Genomic DNA, 20,927 nt, shown 5'->3' with positions numbered 1-20,927 from the left:
AATCAGACGCTTCTGCCTGTCACCCAACTGTCAGACAGGGCACGCAGGCAGATTTGCGAGAGGCTGAAATGAGTCAGGATGACACAGAGTGAGAGAGAGAGAAAGAGAGAGAGAGCAGCTCTCCCCGGCGGCAGACGCCAGCAGCCCCTCCAAACTACACAGTAATACAAATCTTTATTTGGTCGTGAGATGTTGACAGGTCAATTGAACAGAATGAGTCTAGTTTATGATACAGTTGTCAGAGACGGTTAGGCCCGGAGTCTGTTTATCTGACTACTCGTGATATTCTCTCTCTCAAACCCCAGCACCTCGAGGTTAATTACTTCACCAATTTGAGTAAATGGCATGCCATAGTCCCATCTGTCTCCATTAGTTCCCCACTATTTCTCAATTTACGAGGACGGGGGTCAAGGCGCCGGGTGCAGGAGGGATGTAATAAAGCATGCGATTTTATGTTTACACAAATGCGAGAGTGGGGGCATAAATAACAGAAATGTATCTCTCAAATGGTGAGAGCATTCATAATAATGTTGCTCTTTAAAAAGCCGTTTTTGAGCCATTCTCCACCGGCCATAGAGAATGAAAAACATGCCGCACTAAAAACTAACAAGCCAGTGAACAGTGGTAATAAATATATGTGGCGCAGCGGCACTCGAACAGGGCAGAGGGGCCATTACGGCTTCTGCGGTCTGTACTCCAGTGGCCAGGTCTCAATACGCCAAGAGCTGGTCACTATGACCTGTACGGCCGTTACAATACATTGTGCCATTTTAAACTCAGAACAGTTATTTAATACATTTACAAAATAAAATAAAAAGAAAGAAACCTGCTAATTATCAAAAAATGAAGCGTATTCTATGCAAATATAAAATGCATTAGGTCTCATCATTAGGTTTTATCATTATCAACAGCAACAACTTTCAAATGTAAACTTTGAAATAAATGAGATTTGCTTTGATCTTTTATTATCTAATGGGGTTTTAAATGTAACTTCAAAGAATAGTTCAATCAAAATGAAAATGCTCTTATTATTTACTCACCCTCATGACATCAAATAAACACGTCAGTTTAACTAACTTGAACTTGCTCAGAACAAATGCCCTCAAACTGTTGCTCCACCATGACAGTATGAAAACAACCCAAAGAACAGTAACAGTACGAGAAAGGACAGATATAGTGCATTTTTGGTCTGTGCTCTCTTTTTCTCCCCATAACCAAACGTCTCTTTCCAGGTTTGTTTTCACCTGGATGCTTTAAATGTAACTTGTCTCCCCTTTTCACATCTAATCCATATTAACACTAGTCTGGTTTCCATTACAGATATTTTCTAAATGTCGATTAAAAACTAGTGCGAAATGACGGCGTTTCCATTAACCGATGTTATGAGGCTAAAACATAATTTTTTCCTCTTGTGATAAGTCATTCCAAAAAAATCATGGCAACGGGTGTTGGCAAGTTTACATATATAATCGCAGCAATCGCACTAGCCATTACTTTTAATGGAAGGAGACGTAGATGTGTTATCTGAGCATTAATGACAAGGAAAGCCTCTTATACTTGGGAGTAGCACATATGAGGTGTTTCTGTGTGTTTCTCCCTCATATCTGCTTCAGGGTCTGGATAAACTGTGGCATTTCTTTGTTGTTTAGAATCCAGTATTCCGGTACTTGTTTTTTCTTTTATGAGTTTAATAAGTCTTGCCTTCTGTCCAAACATACCGCACCTTCTCTAAAGAAAGATCGTCATTTACTTATGCCAGGTGACCTGTTTTCGTTGCAGTTTAACGAAATTTTCCTTCCTACGAATTGCCTAAAAAACGTTTCCATTGGGCGTATTTTCAAATCGCAAATTCAATTTATGTACTAAATATTTGTTATGTCAAAATGATGGAAAGCACTTTGAAATAGTATCACTCATTAACTTAAAGTTAATGAACATTTTTGATTAAGGCAACGTATTTTACATAAAATAGACATATTGTATATTACTTCAGTGATATTTAACCCATCTGTAATATCGCTGCAGAAATAATCGAGCCTTCAGGGTTATTCATGGTCAGTTGAAAGTACTTTGCTAACGCTTTTACGCAAAAAGAATAAAATAAATCTTTTAGTGTTCGATGTTTGAAGGCTGAGTAGAATAATGTCACTTTATTGTAACCAGGTTTTAAAAAAGCGTATTATTGCGTAAAATCAGAAGTTACTTCCATAATTCGCGCAAAGCACATGGGGTAGGAAAAAGGTGGATAGCTTGAATGCAAGGTTCGGATAAATGTCTAAAACCCGTCAACAAAAGTAGCTTTCATCTCATTGGGTAGTCCTGCCTACAGTGAAATCTCATTGGTCCAAAACTCCCTCCACTCCACACAGATGTATAATAAACATCAAATATGTTCTGAACTGGACAAACTACTAACTGGAAACTTGTTGCATTGCTTCAAATACTGATCATTTTTTAAGAAAAGGAGTTCGTGCATGCATGTTTTTTGTGCTATAGCCGGAAAGAGGAAGCAGAGATCAAAGACGTACAGTATATTATGATAAATCTAATGGAAAGATATTAAAACGGTTGACAGAAGTGGAGAAGAGCTATTGCTTTACGACACACAGCATGGCAGGAGTGTCCTTCATCTTTTGGTGTGTGTGTGCGTGTGGTGTGTTATAGGGAGTGACTGGTAGGGCAATTAATTTCATCGCAAGGTAAATGCAGTCTCCAGATTTCCCCTTCTCTCTTTCACACACGTTATTAGTCTGGCTGTGTCTGCCTCAGCCTGCGTCCCAAAGGATCCATACATTCAGCTGTTAAAGATGACCTTGCCAAGAACACTAAACCGCTAACTTTCCCGCTCTCTCGGCCTCTCTCATTCTAGGCGCTTCAAAACGACGCCGTAACAAAAGAGAGGCTTTTAAAAGCAAATTTTTATTTGTTCTGAAAAATACTACCAAGGAAAAAGACAGAAAGCTCTCCTCCACCCACGTCCAATACCACTCGCACTTCACTCTGTCCCAGATTTTTGGAGGTTGCCGGAGTTTTTCCCTCTCTCTCTCCGACTCTAATCTCTGCCGTATGCGTGGGAGAACAGAGTCGCTGGATGCTGGATGGGGCCTCCATGTGTAAACAACAAAGCGACTGTCACTTAATCAGGGGCCCTTTAAAGAGTGCGGCAGCGATGCCGGAGTGGGACTCCGCTCGCTTTTCCCTTTTCAAGGACAATTGTTCTTTTCGCCCTCCGCGTGCGACTTCACATTCACGTAAACAACCCATCACCGGCGAAACGCTCGACGCCAGCCGCTCTTCAGCTGTCTAACTTCACTTTGGTTTTGCCGCCTTTGTTTGTGAATTATAAATCTAAATCTACTCGGAAGGTTAAGCATTTCCTTATAGTGCGTCTATCGTTCCTTTGACATGTTTTCAGCTTGAAAGCACCTACCGAAGACACGTCCTCTGCGTGGGAATACTCACGCAAAAGCTCTCGCAGAAGGTAAATTCCAAAAAAGTGAGTGTGGGAAATTACTATTTGTTTTCAATTTCAGATCAAGCCGATTTCTCTACGGGGGACGAGAGAGCATTAATGTCGACGAGGGCACGGCTTTTCCTCCACGGTCCCCGACAGGCCATTAGTCTCTTCTGACAAGCCCGCAACCTGCCACACACTGCAAAGTAATGAATTGGGGGGAAAGATAAGGAAATAAAATCATCCTTAATTTCTCTGCCTGCCTTTGTGTAAACTAATATTTTTCCACCCCAGCGCGTTTGATATGTTTGGTGCTGCGGTTGCCAAGCTCAGCTTCTATGAAAGATGATGCTGAGACACTCTGGGAATGAAAAGAGGTAAAATATGAGAGCTGCGCTCGCTGACGTTCAACCTGCCGTCTCTAATATGGCACAAATGAGAGACGGACAGGATGGCTTGTGTGTATATGTGTACTGAGACACTTCACCTTTAACAAAATAACATTCCTCACACACAAACACACACCGACAGTCTACGGACAGCAACTCTGCAGAATAAACACAACCAAAGCGCATTAATAAACAATCACCCAGCAAAGGAGAAAACACAAGCGTGCCTTAATTTGAAAACAACTTAAGCGAGCAGACAGGGAATTGGTGTTTTGGAACTGAAAAATCATATAGTTGTAGGTAATGGACTGTTTGTATTCAGGGGCAGGAAGGCAATTACTTAGAGACTCATTAAGACGGCAAATTTGTTAATGCACTGCTAAACGCACACTAACCAACCACCGATTTATGTTAATCTCTGTACAGCAGTTTCGCTAGCAGGGGGAAATTGTTTGACCGCAGCAAAGCAGGATTTCAGACCCTGAGAACAGAGCAGATCATGAATTATCTTCAGATAACAGGTTTACAGAGACCATCCGGAGAATATAAGAACGTGGATATGAAAATAGGGTGTGAGTGTTTGCGTGGCTACATACACAGTTGTGTTTATACCCTTCAAGTTTACAGCTTAACTCTTGACAAAAAGGTTCAGTCCAGGGATACACGATGCATTGATATTATATCAGTTAACCGCTGATATGATCGTTTTTTTAAATTAATATTAATCATTCGATATATATCAACTAATATTAGATATTTAATTGTGTATGCTCGTTTCATCAATTTCTTTCATGTAGATTACCTTTGACATCATCTAAACACTCACATTTCATACCATATATCATAATGTTGTGATGCCTAAATTCAGTTGCAGTTTAATGTTTGTATTGATTTAGACATAATTGCATGTAATTTCATCCATTTATCAATTAAGAGCCATCACATGAAAATAATTACTGGCTTATCTGGATCATGCCTCATTGTTTCATCTAGAACTAAAAAGACAGCCTGATTCAGCAAGAACCCTTTTGATTTAACAAGAACTCTGTAAAAATGCCTCCTGATAAGAAGAGACTTTTTCGTTGAAACTCAAAAAGTATTTTGAGACTTAAGTCACAATTACAAATGTCTGAATGCCATTGCATTAGATACAAAATATCATTATTTTTAACAGTATTTCTCTGGTTTTATGATTAAAAAAGAACAACTTTCAAGCGTAAACGTTAAAATAAACAAGACTTGCTTTGATATTTTGTTATCCAACGGATTTTTAAATTACTTAAAGGGATAGTTTACCCAAAAATGAAAATTCTCTCATCGTTGATTCACCCTCATTGCTTCAGGTCTACTGTCAGTTTAATGTCATACGAGTGTTTGTGAGAGGGACGGTGTGCGTGTGACGTAAGTGCGTTGTGAAGTTTGTGCGAGAAGTAACGCAAAGCACAGAGGACGATCGCTTCTCAAGTGAGCTTCACGACGCACTTACGTCACGTGTCACAACATCCCTCTCACGAACACTCGTATGACTGCAGACCGGATGCAATGATTTATAGTTATAGTTAAATATATTAGTATTTTTCCTAAACACTTATTGTTTTGAGCCAGAAGACACTGATTTGTTCACTGGGGTCATATGGATTACGGTTATGATTGTTGTGTGTGGAAAAAAATGAGCGGCAGCCATTCAATGGCAATATTTGAACTCACAGAGATTAATTATTGTTCTAAAAATCTTTGTTTGTGGAATGGTATGAGGGTGAGTAAATGATTTTTTGGGTGAAATATCTCTTTAAGTATCCAAATGTTCTGGAATCACTGTACACTCTTAAAAATAAAGGTTCTTTGACATCTATGGTTACAATAAAAACTTTTAACATCCACGAAAGATGTCCATTGCACAAAAGGTTTTTTTGTAGTAGAAAAAGGTTCTTTAGATTATTCAAATGATCTGCACACTAAGAAAAAATGGTTCTTTTAAGAACTGCATGGTCACTGAAAGGTTCTCTCTGGAACCCAAAATGGTTCTGCTATGGTATTACTTTGAAAACTCACTTTTGGAACTTTCTAAGAGTTTTCTAAGAGAAAAATGAAGACTTTTCTTCATTTTTAAGAGAACTTTGTTTATTTAAGTGACAGTTCCCTTTACAAGAACATACTATGAGAATACCAAGTGTTTCACTGTTGTACACCGAAACATTTGTTGGTGTAGAAACAATTTTCACTCAGCAATTTCACAAACACAGGGGTGATAGTAGAAAAAATCCTGAGCCTGAAATGTTTACCCTGGGACAGATGCGTAAGGGCGAGATTTTCCTTCGCTAATTTCTGATACAAAGTGATGAGCGATTGTTCTTCTAGTCTTCTTATATTGTTGTCATATATTGTTGTCATAATTTTTTGAGAATGCAAGACACACACAAACACATGCCCATCTTCATAATTCTGGACCTCTAAAGTTTTTTGAATTCGACCCAAATCCTAAATTTCACTTGCACTGCACTGCAATGTATTTTTTCATGATTAATATTGCATTGCAAAATAATGTGTGCTGGTCAACTAGTCTAAAATTAAGAAACCCCTAGAAAACAGTAAAAAAAAAACATTTGTACATTTAAGATAGTTCTACTTAATTTGTTATTCCAATATCCAAATATGATAGCCTACTTGATAAAAAGAAAAGAAAAAAGGGCTTTTATTTGAGACGTGCTGTCTTTGCATTTGAACATTGCACATTTTAAACAGGACACGCATTAGCTGAATAAACGTTAGCCAATACAAACATACTTATAGAAAATAGTTGACAATGAATAGACAGGAGTCCTGTCACAGGACCAATAATAGCAAAACGAATCACTTATTCTAAAAAGAATATCAAGTAGCCTATATGTTAGAAGAATCTGACATACGGCCGTGTTAATAGTAAAACGCCCGTCATTTAACGAATTTTAAAAACACGGGATGGATAATAAAAAATGCTTTCTGTCATTTTGACAGGAAAAAACCCACGACCAAGAACAAAACAGTTCGTCAATTTTCATTTTACAATTATCATCACTCTCTGTGCGCGCGGTCTGTGTTTGTGTGAGAGAGAGCGCGCAGCACTGATACAACGGTGTCTTATCCACAAGTAACGCGCTAGTTTTCATACAAAATTATTATGTAACAACATAATTAGGTACTTTAGTTATTATAACACAATAACGTAACACATGCAGGCTACGTTTCTCAACACTGAGAATGAATAAATAAACGCCTGTTTGCGGACTCGCGCTTATCAGTAAATCAATCCACAAATCACAGCACTTTCATAATCAGTAAGCCATAGCGATTTTAATTTTATTTAGATTTATTGTTCATCAATACTTAAGCTTTCTGTATGATGTCTTCATCTTATCTGAGTGACATGAATGACGGAGTATTTTAAGATAACCCATGCGATTGCGATCACTCCGTGTGATAATAAAATCCAGATTAAGTTAACTCAATAGAATACTTCAACTTTCCACATCCACCCCAGGCCGTTTACCTTCAGGAGTCAGAAGTAGCCTACCGTGACTACTGTAGCCTACTGCCCTCGCTCATGAACTCAGTCAGAGGCGGCCGCGGAAGTGGAAGCGGGATCGAGCGGGATTCTTTAGGCTATTGCTGTCGATTTTCAGTCTCTTTTTAATGATAGGCCTTACGCATCTGTCAATCATACCCGCTTGCTATTTGGGGAATGAACCCAGCGCTATGATTGGTCGAACTCCGCTTCTTTTGCTGTTGCTTTTTTTTTTTTTTTGCAGACACGTCTGTACGCCGGAAATCCGGCGTGGCGCCGGAGCGCTATCAGGCCTGCAAACAATTACTAAGGAAAGCCAAGTAACACACTGAATTAAGAAAATGTATTTTCTTGTGAAATGCACTGCAGTAATCTTTGTTTTATTTACAACTTTGACAAATAAATGTTTTAAGGTGTACAGAGGTGCCTCTGTGTGTATGTGTGTGTTGACAGTGAGGCTTGAGGGAGTCATTAGTGACCCCAGCATGCTCTTCCACACTGAGCACGGCTGATTCGTCCACAGAGACCCCTCTAGACCATCTGCCCCCTCACCCTTCATTCAGACGCTTTCTACACACATCATCACACAACGAGACATATTATCTACAACCCCTTTTCACATTTCTCATCCACTATCACCTGCTACTTATTATAGGAAATCAACAAAGTGGAAAAACACTGAGAAGTCGTTCTTAGTGCAAATCCTCAAGCAGCGTGAAGCTCTGCAGAGAAAGCAAACGGTCTCGTGGCACTTAATGAATGAATCCGTGCTCATGTCTCAATTAGCAAATAATTAATGGCTGTGTCAAAACAAATTGCTGGGCTAGAGTGCTGTGCTCGTTATTAACTTTTACCAAATGTTAATGCACCGATGAAGAAAACAAACAAACTTACAAAAACAGCACAGAGTTTTCTTACCGCTGTCACATCTCACTTATGACACTGACAGTGATTTCACGGGGAAACGGCATCTTTCATCTTTTAGAAAAGAAAAACAGCTTAGTATGTTGATTGAAGCCTTAATTCATACAGTATCAAAATCGACCTGTTTTACTTTCTGGTTTTAATGTGTTCTTCTAAACAAAAACAATTATTTTCATACTCTTTTTCCTACTTTCAAACAATGCTTTTTCCTGCTAAAAAAAGGCCACATTGATCGATAAAAAATATTGGATCCATGTGGATAAAATTATTTGTATTTGTTCTTCTATTTATTATCCAAACAAATCTCAATGGATAAAATCAAGACATGATTTCCCACTGCATGTTCAGTTGTACACACTTAATTGACATGTATCGCATTAACAAACACTATCGTTCAAAAGTGTGTGGTCAGTAAGAAAGAAACTATTACTGTTATTCAGCAAAATACATGCATTTGATCAAAAGGAAAAATACATTTATAATGTTGCAAACGATTTCTATTTCAAATTAGTGCTGTTCTTTTAATTTTAATGTTCATCAAAGAACACAATGTATCATGGCTTCCACAAAATTATTAAGCAACAGAACTGTTTTCAACATTGATCATAATAACAGTAATTTTGTTTCTTGAGCAAATCAGCATATAAGAACAATTTCTGAAGGATCATGTGACACTAAAGACTGGAGTAATGATGCTGAAATAAATTACATTTAAAAATATATTAAATTAGAAAAAAGTTATTTTAAATTGTAATAATATTTCAAAAACATTGTTTTTCGCATCCGAAATTTACGCACGTTCAAAAAAAAATTCGACCTCACGTTATGTCAATCACGCTTGCACACTGCCTCCGAAACTTTCGTCCCTCATAAAAAAAAATCGAAATAGGTTCGATTTTTTGCGTTTTTCACATCCGTAGCAAGCAGTTTGAATGGTGTTTTGACAATTCAGAGCAACCGAATCACGAATACAAAAAAACGCATATGAAAAGTTCGGACTCAGTGTGCAATGGCCTTTAGTGTGCATTAGAAACTTCTTTCAAAAACATTACAAAAACTTACCGACCCCAAACTTTTGAATGGAGGTGTATAAACATCTAAATGATACAGTATAAATGATCAGTTATGAATGCTATCATAGTCTAAACATCAGATCTGCAGTGGTTCCATACAGTCAATCAAAGCTGTCCTATGAGAAGCACAAACAACACCCCAGCAGATGGAGCACAACGTTCTGCAATCAGATCATCTTACATCATGCAGAATCATTAATAGGAGAATATACAGTACCAATACAAGTGTCGGTGGGATAATCAAGAAGGATGCATTAGGATTAAAGGAGGAGCAACTCAATTCAGGTCCAGTGTTTCTACACAGTCTGCCTATAGCAGCAGCATTAATGGCTTCTTAATGTATATTCAGCAGGCTGAAAAAAGGCTGTTATGTGCAGCTCTTGCTTGAGGATCTAGTTAAATGATTCAGAGGGAAACTACGGCTTTCATTTAGACTCGTGCCCTCCAGTCTGTTTATACTGGTCGATACACTTGTCTGAAGAATATAATGGATTAGCACATCATTCAACACAGCCGCGGCGAGGCAGACTGCAGGCGACCGGGAGAGAAAAGTAAATTACAGTTAGCAGCCGAGCTAGGCCATGCCCTGAGCGAGGAAACATCATATCAGCTCTCGCAAACTCCTGTTCCACCGTCCAACCGACTAAAGTGCACGGGGAAATATAAAAAGAACGAGGAAGAAAGGAGACAAAAACCCAGTAAGACAGCTAAAATAAAAGCCTTTCTCCGAGGTCTGCGTATTTGAATGTCTGGACTTTTTAAGATGCGATATGAACAAAGTCGAAATATAAGGGTTCTGTCACATGACTTGCATCACGTGACTTAACCTCGTGAAGCGCGCTGACTCATCACTACGTGAGTAGTGCTGGTTTGAAAAAAAAAAACAAGATGGAAGAGAGGAACACAACAGAAGGCAGGAGGAACATTCAGGAAACTTGTCTGAAAACATTATTCTTGAAATTCCATTTGTTGACACTATGCATCAACTGCACAACTGTAGAGTAAAAACATTAATGAAAAAAAAAGTGATAGTGCATGCATCTAAAAAACTGACATGATTGTTACAAAAAAGTCTGGCCTCTAGAGAACTCAGAACAGCTGTTTGCATAAAGTTTAAGATAAAAACAACTGCCATTAAGTAGCAAACATTATAGGATCTTAGATAAAATGTTAATTTATTACATCACTTTACCTCTGTCTTTATCCCCCTTTATCCTCTTCTCTTTCTTCTTTTAGCTATTTTATTGTACTTTAGTATGAAGTATAGCAAGAGTAGGAAAAGTCACAAAGTCTCATGCCATTTAGATGAATGGAACGTTAAAAAAGCACAGATTTTACAGTGAATGGGAAACCATCTTGTATTTCTCCTGCATCATATAATGTAACCTGCATTCATGACAAACAGCTAGATGCAAATATCATAACAATCTATCAATAAATCCACAAGCACGTTGTCCTCTGCTTTCTGGCGCTGATGCCGCGCTCCTGCGGACTGAAAAACACACTGAATAATGTAGACTAAAATACAGCCAAAGCCTGCCTCCGTTTTCATATGAGTTTTAGGGCGTTTTCACACCTGAAAGTCCGCACCAAGGTCCGAACCAAAGTTCACGTTTTGATACATTTTATACTTTCAGAAAGTTTTGGTTTGGTTTCATACTGCAATTATGCGAGCGCACTAAAGAACTTTACGTGACATACTTGCGTCCTGTCGTCATCACCTATGTTGGCTGCATCTTGACCTTGATTGGTTTGTAAATGGACGTGCGTCTGACATCAGCGTGTTGTCAATTCAGCGGGTAACTTTGACAACATGAATGAACAGACGCATATCGTTGCAACAGTATTGTTATTTTTATGGCATAATTACGTGCAGCACCAACTATACACAAGGCTAGTTCAAACTCGCCAAATGAACATCCTCGTTGTGCGACATTTTATTGTCACCGGCAGAAAAGGAGGAAAAGACTGCAAGCAATCATGCGAACTCTGGCACCATTAAAAACCTCGTCTCCTCCTCTCCCCATGTGCTACCACGGCTCATTTTTCCTGCCACCTTCTGTTTTTTCTGCTATGCGGGAACCACCGGAACTTCCTGTAAAAGGTCTGAAAGTCCCAACCAAACAGAAATGCTTTCACACTAGAAACGAACCAAACCTTTGTTCAGTTTGATCCGGACCGAGACTACCTCTTTTCGTCGGACCAAATTTCATCTGTTTGGTCCAGACCGTGGTCCGGGGTAGGTTTCACACCTGTAATTTTGATTCGGACCAAACTGAAAAGTCCGAAAGTCCGGACCAAACAAGGTAGGTGTGAAAGGGCCCTTAAAGGGGACTGACACAATCACAAATAAGTTAATTGCAAATTTTGAGGGGGGCTGTGTGGAAATTAAGGGGGTCTAAAGCCCTCCTAAAATGGGCCTAGTGACGCTCCTGGTTCAAACAGAATGTGTTTTACATTTAAAAACAAGACGATTGGAAGTGGAATAAAAAAAAAGTCTAAAGACGGATTTTTAAAAAAAGTTGAATGTCTTGTAACTTGAGCGCTACATTTTTTTAACGCTATGTCATGCGTGAGACTCAGCTAAACATGCAAACAATAGTCAAACAATAGTTATCAAGCACATATTTCTATTGGAGGGTAGAATGCAGTAAAATACACGTTCTGTGCGAACGGTTTCTAATGCTGCCTATGTAGAAGGTTCAAAAGCCCATAGGATCCATGATGGTTAGGATGCTGTCTTAGAAGGCAGCTCACTAGGTTTAGAACAGAGCTATTGTCCTCTCTATGACATTTGATTTATTCTCAATTACCTAACTGTTCAGTATAGAGACATGGGAAATGTAAATGAATACTCCATTTTATCTTAAGAGTGAGTTTGCTTTTCCTGTAGGAAACAGATGAGAAACATGGCTGAGGCTTCTGGAATCTCTCTCTCTCTCTCTTTCTCTCTCTCTCTCTGTTCCATTAAAGGAATATCGATTGAACTCGGGTGCTCGCTGCAACAAAATGCCATGAAAATAAGAGAACTTAATATAGCTATTCATTTTCATTGAAAGAAAAGGTTGAACACACACCTTAACATTTGGGAGCTCTCTTTTCTTGTGGAAATGAAACTATTAGTTTGGGAGCCAGAATTAAATGTAAAGCAATAAAAGCACCTCAGCTTTATATGCCATGACAACAATGTCATTCTTGACAAAAAGACAGAACAACGCGTTTCATGTCCTTAGTCAAGTGACCTTTTGTGAAATGGTCGACATTCATGGCCTAATTCCAAACCGTAGGCCATATCTGTATATCTAACATGTCTGACAAATAAAACTGCAAATTTTTACATATTTACTTCTCAACATTTTCACCCAGGAACACAAATTAGCAGGAGATAACAGAAGCCTCGGGCAAAATATCTCAAAAGTGACAAATTTCATGGATCAAGCTATGTTTTGAATCAGGGGCTGAGATACTTCAGGTCTCAGTGGCGTGCGGAGTGATCAATGCTCTGTGATGTTACAAACAAATCCACAAAAATCTCTTCATAATTAATGACCTGTGGCTTTGAGAGGAACACCAGTCCAACAGATGGAGAGTTGTATTACTGTTGCACTTTAGAAAGAAGAACTTTCTGTCTCTCAGGAAACACAGAGCTGGCTGATGATGATGATTATCCTTTGGGGAGATTTTGATTGGCTGGTATATCGTTTCAGGAGAGAATTTCTCTTTCAAATGGACATGAACTATGACAAGTTACTTTAAAACTAAACCACTGATTATGTGAATCTCACAAATAAAAAAAATCATATTTCACCCAAATATATAAAAAGAAAAAAAGGCATTTTTAATTTATTTGACTGATTTTTAAACTTTTTTTAATGAACATAAGCACATAAGCAACATATTTTTTACTGCATTATATATTAAATCATTATAAATATATAATAATTATTCTAACAAATAAATAAATAACCATGAATAAGAGGCAGTACATCTATTTTGCTAATTAAATAAGATTAAATTAATGAAAATTTGGGGACGAAATTTGCTTTTTGTCATGAAAATACTGCAAAAAAAAAAAAAAAAAAAAAACATTTATCTTAAACTTAACTTAAACACTGCTTAAATGGATAGCTCACCCAAAAATGAAAATTCTGTCATCATAATATTTTTTTTCTTTAAGTCAATGGCTAACATCAACTGTTTGGTTACCCACATTCTTCAGAATAACTTCAGCGTTCAGCAGAAGAAAGAAACTCATACATGTTTTAGGGTGAGTAAAGGATGAAAGAATTTTCATTTTTTGGGTGAACTATCACTTTAAGTACATTCAAAGCCTTATTTTTCAGCATTTGCCACTTCAACAGATCAAACTGTTAGGCCTTGCTGAATCTACCTGTACAAGCCTATAAACCAAAAAGCATTAGTTCGTTTTCATAGAAAACCACACAATCTATGCCTGAAGCCGGGATGTTACCACACTGATCACCAAACCATCCCGTGGGATTCGTCCTCCTCAGAAAACCGTGAATTTATCTACCGTCTAATGCATTTACAAATAGATTGTCAAGCCGCTCCATTCTGTATCTTTTTATTGCATGTCAAATCTGTGCGTCTAGAATAGGTGGAATCTTAATCTCTCCTCCTTCGATATGCAACAGCTCTATCTTACTAATGAAAATGTTGTCAACGCTTCATCGTTTGCATGCCCGGGCTCTGCAGCCGCTGCGTTAATGTAAAGAAGATCGGATGATACCACGAGCCTTTCAAAGCTGAGAAGAGAAAAGAGGCTAACAGGGGTGAGCAGATAACGTACATTTTGCATCAGTAACTACAACTCAACACTTCCATTGCAGACTAAAAACGTCTTTTCTAATGTGATTTTTGAAGAGCTTAACCAATGTTAGTGCGTTGTAAATAATATTAAACAGCACTGATGGTCCATTTAGAAGCATTCAAAATCTTGTTTATTAAAATCACTTTTTATTATGATAGTCTCTGTATCTTCCACAAAGCAATAGTCCACCCGTCATTCTCACCCTCATGTCGTTCCAAACATCTTTGGACGTTTTCGTCCATCTTTGAAACACAAATTAAGATATTTGTAATGAAACTTCAGAGGTTTCTGTCCCTCCATTGAAAGTGCATGCAACCAAACATTTGAAGATCCAAAAAGTTCATAAACGCATCATAAAACCAAACCTTTCCAATTGACCAGTTTAATCCAAGTCTTGTGAAGAGATATGATTGATATAAACAATGACTGACATGTACGCCTGTGTTTACCATATTTGATGTATGTGCTTTAATAATAAAAAGTCAAATTATAAAGTCAAATAAAACCCTAAATTAAATCTGTACATCATGTAAAGTAATCATATCTTTGTCTATCAAAGTTTTGGTTGCCTGGACTAAAATATTTTGTTATTAAAATTTTCATGGTTGGGTGAAGTATATCTTTAACAATGAGAAAAGCAAGATTGAGAATTGCACCATGCAATTTTTTTTGGCCATGTGACCTGTTGCCTGATTTGCATACTTCTTTTAGTAAATCTGGTTTTAAAACAATACGCAAATAAACAATGCTATCAGCAGACACAATTCATTCATAGTGAATTCCTCCCTTAACGTCTGTCCTTAAGATGATTACTCCACTGCCCAATGGATTTTGTGGCAGACTTCGTGCCTTATGGAATTCTGGGAATAGTAGAAACAAAAAAAAGGCTTCCAGAGGGGGTTAGAATGACATTGGCAGGCAGATGCTTAGGCCTCCCCAAAAGAACAGCCATTTGCACTTAAATGAGAGGATTTGTGGCCTGTCACCCCATTACCAATACACCATATGTGAAACCATGTCTTTATCCCACATTATAGAGGTGGGAATGAGATCTCCTTAGACCACTTTTCTCTCTCTCTCTTTCACTTTTTAGCCTGTCTGTCTCCTTTTTTCTCATCCTTCTGTACAGAATATTTCAGGTTCAATTCGCTTGTCCGTAAGGGATAAGTCAGACATGACACATTCTGCTCTCTTGCATGTCTCCCAGTGTTAGATTTTTAAAAATGGACTCGGGATAAAACCTGCACAGCAGCGAGAACCAGCCGCCTGTCTTCGCTCGTGGTCCTGAGAAATCAGATAGGTACGGCACTCTTAAAGTGCTAAATAGGTCATTTTCTACACTAGGGCGAAATTGAGTTTCGATTTAGATTTTGGCTTCCAATGATTATGAAAATGTAATAATCGAGATAAAAACGACTAGTGTGACCCATTCCGTCCCTTTCCAGCGGTGCGCTTCCAACTCCTCCTTAAAAGCCCAAACTTAACATGCAAAATGATTAACATGTGCATTATAAGTGAAATCATCTAATGTGACTTTTGCAAAATGGGATGTGCTTGATATTAAAAAGAGTTATTAAAAGCGTGACAGAGAACTTGTGCTGTTCCTCAGGCGGCTTTCTGTCTGCACTTCGAGACGGAGCAGAACACGGACAAGCTAAGTGAAGTTTGCGTTTTGGGTGTGCACCTAAACAGTCAAATACACACAAAAATATGTCAAAATGTTGGGCTTGATGAGTATTTACACAAACCCGAGTTAGTTTGCGTGAAGGTTTTGGTCATATGGCCCACACATAATCGTGTTAAATAATCGTGATGCTACTCAAGGCTTCCCGCACCAACATGGGTTAAATTTAGTTCTCCATGGCAACTTCTCACCTTTTGTGTGAGGAACGGCACATTATTTACATCATTAGGCCAGGTTTGATATCACCAAATATTATTGATATCATCAGTCGCAACAATTTTCAGATGAAAGCCTGTGGGGCTAACTCTTGCTTATGTACAGTGTTTGACAGTTGATTAATAAGCACTGTCCCCATTAAATAAAAATGAATAAATAAATAAAAACAAGCCAATTTTAAAAACATTAAAATGATCAAAAGTTACAGTAAATATATTTATAATGTTTTAAAAATATATATATTTCAAATAAATGCTGTTCTATTAAACTTTCTTTTAAAAGAATCATGAAAAAAATATATCATAGTTTACACAAAAATATTAAGCAGCACAGCTGTTCTCAGCATTGATAAAAATAAGAAATGTTTCTTAAGCAGCAAATCATCATATTTGAATAATTTTTGAAGGATCATGTGACACTGAAGACTGGAGTAATGATGCTGAAAATTCAGCTTTGCATCACAGGAATAAATTACATTGCTCCTCAAAAAAGCTATATGGCTTCAGAACCCCGGCAATATAGCACACAAGTCTTATGGACTACTTTTATAATATGTCAATGGCAATTTTTGAGCTTGTCAGTATAAATCAGCACCTATTTTCTTAATGGAAAACAGAAGCTTGGATATTCTGCCAAAAAAAACACAAAAAAACAGAGTTGGAACGACACGAGGGCTACTGTTCCACTAAAACTTTACGTAAATGACTTCAGTTGTGATTGGCCAATCTCCACATACTACCACAACTGTAGTTCATCAAGGAAGTCCAAGTTGCTAAATACTAAATATATGGACATACTATATGTAAACGTGTTATTGGTTGTGAAGTCTTAACTTAGTTTTAATAAAGTTTTGTTTTCACCATTTATTTTCACCAATAGTCTCAGTCTTTTCAAAAGAGCAAGGAAAATCCTATATATGCACCTGCACTTTGCACCTGCACACTGCCATTCACAAGACCTCCGATCACTTGTAGTGCAGCCAATGATGCGTTTCCTGTTCAGCTTACAGGCTTTGTTTGATGGATGCAAAGTTATCTTAACGTGCCTCTGGCCCACTGGCAGATACCGGCTCCGGCATCCCTCTTTCTTAATGTATTCACAAGAGAACGGGGCAGGTAGGATGGGAGAGAGATATCACACAGTCCCAAAACCTGCAGCGGAGAGAGGTACGGATCGCAGGACTGCGCTCATTCTTCACCGGCGTCTCTGACGCTCTTCTGCTGTTTATTTCCGTCTGTTATCAGCGGCATACGAGCGAATCGGCCCGCTCCGCACTTTCTCTCCAAACTCTACATATTGATTCATTACTAATTATCTATCGTGTGCCGAAGAGTGTGCCGTGCATCATCGCAGGTGTTACTCTCGATAATGGATGGATGAAGTTATCATCCTTGTACACAAAGTGGCAATGACATTTGCAAAAAATCCTCTAAGCAAATTTCCCCTGTTATCTGTTCACAGTGGCGCTGTGGAGGTGGCGGCTCAGAGCACCATCATTAAGTCACAATAATTAGCTCTCATTTGTAAAAGCTTGTGTTCATAAATACAGATAATTGTATTAGCAGCATTTATGGGGAAATTTTAGACATGGGGGAGTGATGGCTCAAACCTCTGTATCTCTCTCTAGCCAACTAAAGGGATGGAGATACAGTGCCACATTAAAAGAAATGAAGCACAGTGATTATTTATAGTATACTGTATGTATGCTAATTCTAATATATAGTAGTTTACTGCATAATTCTGGCTTTGTATGAGACTACATCAGAATGGAATACCCACAAAGAGTCAGAAACTACACTTTGGTAAAGCAATTACTCACATTTATTTATTTTATGCTAGTATTCATACTACTACTAATATATGAAGAGTTTGGTTCCAAAACGCAATAAATCCATTTGGATTAATTTAAGTAAAAATGTGTTTTCTTTATCAAGAAAGTGGAAAGATGAAAACCACTATTTTCTGTTTCAAACTTTCACATAGCATTTGTAGGGTGTAATAACAAAAAAAAATTAAAATCCAGGTTTTGATTTTCAAAGATTTATTATAAAAACGGATCCCCCCCCCCCCCCCCCCAAATGCAATAAATCCACATATTTTTCATAGTGAAACTGTTGAAAATACACAACAAAGCAAGTTTATTACTATAATAATATTTGTATAATATTTTTAGGTAGTTTTCACAGACAAAAACACGTACTTTCACAAAGATTCACATATTATATTATCAATTTTATAACACTTGTTCCTGCTCGGTTTTTGTTAACTTAGAATAAAACAATTGAAAGTTTTTCAAAATATCCCCTGGGGTCAATCTGTCAAAAGTTTGATACTGTCCTCCTGTGAGAACAAGCAACAGCCGGCATTTTTCCTCCTCCCGAGTGCCTCATCTTCTTAATATCCTCATGTAAATGATTCGATTTCGATGCCTTACGTTTCTTACCCACCGCAGAAACAACCACAGGTTCATCAATGCCGTCAAAATTATTCATTTATTTTGTTTGTTTGTTGATCGAAAAGTAGGTACAACATAAATAAGAAAAACTAGGAAGCCAGGTGTATTTAAAACGCTGCCGTTACTGTTTACATTGCGTGGAATGGTGCGTTGTGATTGGTTGAGCGGATGTAACGCATTCTGCAGAAAAGGGAGACTGGCGTTTGTTGCGGTTTGGAAAGAAAGGGAGAAAACATGACAGAATAACACGGCGGATATCGCATTTTACTTAAAATTAAACAATGACTTTTCAATACCGACCAGATACAATACTGATTTTTGCAGTAACTCAATTTTTTTTTAAATGGCGTTTATCGCGTTTTGGAACCAAACTCTTCATATATATATAAAGGAACATACTCTCTTTTTGGGGATTTTGCTTATAGCTGCTATAAAGAAAGGCTATTTTACAAATATAAAATGAAATGAAATGTAAACATTGACATAAAAAAGTTCGATGCACATGCGTCTTGTACATGTCCATTGAAGACACACCATGAGCAGATTAACATATGAACACATATGTTTGCATATACCCCTTTTCCACCAAAAAAGAACTGGTTCGGAACTGGTGCTGGTTCAAAGTTGGTTCGGAGTTGGTTCAACTTGCGAACCTTTTCAGAACCTCTTTGTTTTTCAACTGACTAGAGCGCCCAGCGAACGACGTCGTTACGTCACTGTGTACGTCGCCATACATCTTAGCTAGAAACGCTTGCAAACCTACAACATTACTTTGGGATTATCTCTAACTCGTGAACCAAAAAGGCTTTAAACACAATTGAAATATGTAAGTCTTTTAACCTTTTCCTTTGATATGTAATCTTTTCTGATTAGTTATGTACCCCTGTCTTGTGTCTTTTTTTTCTTTCCATTTATTTGTTCTATATTGTGAATGTTTTCTTCTTTGCTTACATAATGTTCTCAATAAAAAAACTAGAAACACTTGCGCCAACTTCAAGCATAACAATTATAATGGCGGACTACATCGTGTTTATGCAAATGTTTCTCCTGGCTTTGTGATCCTATATTATGGTCAGAAAAGATGTTTAGAACACATCTAAACCCGCCCCCAGCCCCCGACGTAAGCATGACGTGGTAAAAGAACGGTTCTAGTCCAGCAAAGAGTTGGTGCCGCTTTGGAAACAGTTTTCATGGCCGAGAACCGGTTCTTTGGCTGTCGAAACACAAAGAACTGGTTCGCGCGCAGGCACCGGCTCCGAACCGGCTCTTAAAATGCTTTGGTGGAAAAGGGGTAATAGTGAAAGCCGTTTAGAAGCTTGGCGAACCTTGATGACAATTCAAACTACAAACAAGGTCATTGAAATACAGAAATCTTAAAAGTGGCAATTCATTCATTCTAAGGGTCAAACAGAATGCTTTGAAAACCAAAAAAAATTTACTGTTGGCGCAATAACATTACAAATGGCCCTTAAAAGGAAAACACTATAGAATACAGGCCTTTTAAAATGTACAACACTTGATTCAGCCTTGTTTAAATTCTTATAGCACTTGTTCTCTTCCTTCTCTCGACTTTCTGTCTCACCTTTCAGTGCTCAATGATACTCTTATTTTCTAAAGTGAGAGATGAAAACGGACGGTATACACGCGGTCCGTGACTCTGTGCTCCCCTCTCTGAGAGGGTCAACTCTCATCTATTATTCCTCATGGCACGAGTCGCAGGGGCTCATCAGCCCTTGTTATATCCTTATATGATGGGTTCCCTGCTTCTAATACATGGAGGAGATTACAAACGCATTTTTCTCTTTTGCAGCATCTGGGTGGATGTGTCACATTAAGGTGTCACCCTGGCTTCTGATAAAAAGGTTATTACCAGCTTTATGGCCCTGCCACATAGCAAGGGAGCACACCTTATATGTAATGAAGAGCATTTATCTTTATAGAAGCTAACTGTACATTTTGACTGTGCAAAAGGAACATAGTCTTAATCTATATATCTATCCATCTATCTCTGTCTGTCTGTCGCGTCAAAAGTTTGGGGTTTAAAGTCTCTTATGTGTACCAAAGCTAAATTTATTTATTCATTTATTGATATTAATTAGTTTTTTCAAAGAAATACAGTTAAACAGCATTACTGCAAATACTACTACAATTTAAAATAATTGCTTTCTATTTGAATATATATATAAAAAAAATGTATTTCTGTAATTAAAAAGCAGAATTTTCAGCATCATTACTCCAGTCTTCAGTGTCACATTTTCTGCTCAAGAAAAATGTATTATTGATTCTTTGATGAATAGAAAGTTTAAAAGAACAGCAATTATTTGAAATATAAATCTTATCCCAATTTTTTGAAAGGTAGT

At 37.8% G+C, this 20,927-nt stretch overlaps 1 protein-coding gene across 6 annotated transcripts in view; it reads right to left on the bottom strand.

Moving 5' to 3' along the window:
- Positions 1-20,927, bottom strand: part of npas3 (neuronal PAS domain protein 3) — a 339,316-nt gene that overhangs the window by 84,015 nt on the left and 234,374 nt on the right. The window lies entirely within an intron of this gene.

This window comes from Siphateles boraxobius, unplaced genomic scaffold (genome assembly GCF_051911475.1).
Source record: "Siphateles boraxobius isolate OS27281-9 unplaced genomic scaffold, OSU_SipBor_1 22, whole genome shotgun sequence".
NCBI lineage: Eukaryota > Metazoa > Chordata > Actinopteri > Cypriniformes > Leuciscidae > Siphateles > Siphateles boraxobius.
The sequence above is the reverse complement of the archived record's forward strand: the minus strand, read 5'-3'. Positions and strand labels throughout refer to the sequence as shown.